The sequence below is a fragment of the Lithobates pipiens genome, unplaced genomic scaffold (assembly GCF_037356315.1).
Source record: "Lithobates pipiens isolate NorthernLeopardFrog02 unplaced genomic scaffold, aLitPip1_a1.2 Scaffold_23, whole genome shotgun sequence".
Lineage (NCBI taxonomy): Eukaryota > Metazoa > Chordata > Amphibia > Anura > Ranidae > Lithobates > Lithobates pipiens.
Genome location: NW_027507785.1, coordinates 6,020,485 through 6,024,002, shown reverse-complemented (window position 1 = coordinate 6,024,002; position 3,518 = coordinate 6,020,485).

The following is a 3,518-nucleotide window of genomic DNA, read 5'->3' as shown; positions in this document are numbered from 1 at the left end:
TCCGCGCTTCATTATCTGATTATTACAAAGGCTGCATTGGAACTTGGCCATTCCTTCCTCTGGATCAATTGTGGGCATAAAATTGGGTATTTGGATTGTACGATTATTTTTTATTTTATTTATTTGTTTTTAAGGTTGAACTGGATGGACTTGTGTCTTTTTTCAACCAGACTAAATATGTAATTTGTTTAGATAGAAAGTGCCGAATTCCACAGCAACCAAGAGAGAGTTAGATAGAGGAAGGAGCCGAGTCTTCCAGCACTGCAGAGTATTCCCAGTTCTGTACACCCGCTGTGCCCATTATGAGGGGTTTTCACTATCCCTGTGTTCAGTTCCCGGGTCTGTACACTCTGTCTCCATTATAAGGGGTTCCCACCATCCCTGTGCTGAGTTCCCAGATCTGTACACTCTCTGTCTCCATTAGGAGGTGTTCCCAGCATCCCTGTGCTGAGTTCCCGAGTCTGTACATCCGCTGTGCCCATTATGAAGGGTTCCCACCATCCCTGTGCTGAGTTCCCGGGTCTATACACCCGCTGTGCCCATTATGAGGGGTTCCCACCATCCCTGTGCTGAGTTTCCGGGTCTGTACATCCGCTGTGCCCATTATGAGGGGTTCTCACCATCCCTGTGCTGACTTCCCGGGTCTGTACATCCGCTGTGCCCATTATGAGGGGTTCCCACCATCCCTGTGCTGAGTTCCCGGGTCTGTACACCCGCTGTGCCCATTATGAGGGGTTCCCACCATCCCTGTGCTGAGTTCCCGGGTCTGTACACCCGCTGTGCCCATTATGAGGGGTTCCCACCATCCCTGTGCTGAGTTCCCGGGTCTGTGCACCCGCTGTGCCCTTTATGAAGGGTTCCCACCATCCCTGTGCCGAGTTCCCGGGTCTGTACACTTTTATTACGTCACTTACGGTTTTTATTCTTTGTTTATGGGGTCAGTTATGGGCAGGCAGACGCTCAATCCGATCTGTGTTTGAACCGCTGCCTTGGAGGACAGAGAAGAGATCAGGGGGTCTAATAGACCCCTGATCTCACCATAAAGAGGACCTGTCATTACCCATGCCATCACAAGGAATGTTGTTCATCCGCTGTGATAGAGAACATATAAAGTAGGTGATATCCCACTCAACACCTCAAATTGATATAAAAATGTGCAAATCTACTTAATACCCCAAAAGTTACAAATGGATACACATAAGAACAATACACCTTATTGTACATCGGCTTTTCTATATATCATAACATGCAATAGATAAAACGTGACAGAAAAATGGCATCAAAACTTTTTTTTTGCATGAAAATGTATATTAATTCTTCAATCTAGTCCAAACTTTTTCATCTATGTACAGTATTTCACAAAAGTAAGTACATCCCTTCACATTTTTGTAAATCTTTTCTTCTATCTTTTCATGTGACAACACTGAAGAAATGACACTTGTCTACAATGTAAAGTAGTGAGTGTACAGCTTGTATAACAGTGTCAATTTGCTGTCCCCTCAAAATAACTCAACACACAGCCATTAATGCCTAAACCGCTGGCAACAAAAGTCAGTACACCCCTAAGTGAAAATGTCCAAATTGAGCCCAAAGTGTCTATATTTTGTGTGGCCGCCATTATTTTCCAGCACTGCCTTAACCCTCTTGGGCATGGAGGTCACCAGAGCTTCACAGGTTGGCACTGGAGTCCTCTTCCCCTCCCCCATGATGACATCACGGAGCTGGTGGATGTTGGAGACCTTCCCCTCCTCCACCTTCCGTTTGAGGATGTCCCACAGATGATCAATGGGGTTTAGGTCTGGAGACATGCTTGGCCAGTCCATCACCTTTACCCTCAGCTTCTTTAGCAAGGCAGTGGTCGTCTTGGAGGAAATGCTCCCGATACCTAATCTGATACCTGTCAACGCAGAGGTGGCCGCGCTCGTTCCTGGAAGTCAGTAGTTGGCGAGGGCAGAGCAGAGAAGGCAGAGCGGAGAGAGCGAGTCAACAGGCTGGCAGTGTTAGGTAAGCTGGCCGGGGCAGGGGTGTGGGTCGCACTCGCAGCCGCATGTTATGGTAGAATCGGTGACCCGGGCCTTCACATTCGTTAACGGAAGTGACGTCACGTGTCTCCATCATAGATTGAACACTGTGACGCCCATCTTGGTACACCCTGCACTCAGCCACAGTAAGCCTGCAGTCACAAGGCGGCAGCAGACATCTTGTTACACCCAGCCCATATAGTTCACGAACTATATGGGCCGGGTGTAACAAGATGCCCACTGATGCCTTCAGACTGGAGGCTTTCTGTGGCCGAGTGCAGGGTGTACCAAGATGGGCGTCGCAGCATTTGTACTAGAGCTCCAAAATCATGCAAGTTTGTCGCACTCATTTCAGTGCCACTGCCCGCCCATCAATTCCCCCCTATCTTTGTCTTAAGTGCCGCCCATCAGTGCCCATAAGTGCCAGCAATCGGTGCTGCATATAAGTGCCCATCAGTTAGCGCCACCTATCAGTGCAAGTGCCAGTGCTGTATATGAATGCCCATCAGTCAGTGCCACCTATCAGTGCTGCATATCAGTGCCACCTATTAGTGCTCATGAGTCAGTGCCACCCATCAGTGCCAGTCGGTATTGTGCTTTGAAAACTGTCACATGACCTTAAAAAAAAAAAAGTATCTATATCGGCAAGTACTTGAAAAAAAAAGTCCTAAAAAAGTGGTATCGGTGCAACCCTAATAACAGTGTAAATTTTCTGTCCCCTCAAAATAACTCAACACACAGCCATTAATGTCTAAACAGCTGGCAACAAAAGTGAGTACACCCCTAAAGCCGTGTACACACGTAGAGGTATGTCCGACGTACTTAGTCTGGCGGACTTCCACCAGACTGTCCGTTCGACTTTCCGAACGGGCTACTTGCCCACACACGGCACTTTTTGAGCGGACTAATACGACGTACTAAGTCCGCCGTACTATCCGCCCTACTTTTGAAATGAACGGACTCGCCCACACACGCGGAGGAAAGTCCGCTCATTTCGAGCGGGTCTCCAGGTAGGCGGGGCCCGCGAAGGAGATGTCGCTGGCCCCGCCGCCTGGTATGGACTTAAAGGGGAACCCCAACGCCAAAAAAAATCGGCGTGGGGGTCCCCCCAAGTCCACAACAGACCCTTGTCCGAGCACGCTACCCGGCCGGCCAGGAAAGGGGGGCGAGCGTGCCCCCCCTGAGCCGTACCAGGCCGCGTGCCCTCAACATGGGGGGTGCCTTGGGGAAGGGGGGGCCGCGCGGCCCCCCCACCCCAAAGCACCTTGTCCCCATGTTGATGAGGACAAGGGCCTCTTCCCGACAACCCTGGCCGTTGGTTGTCGGGAAGAGGCCGGGGGGCTTATCGGAATCCGGGAGCCCCCGGATACCGCCCCCCCCCCCCCCCATGTGAATGAGTATGGGGTACAATGTACCCCTACCCCACGAGATAAAATACTTTATTGCACAGCTCCGGGGGTCTTCCGTCTTCGGGGGTCTTCTCGCCGGACTCCTCCG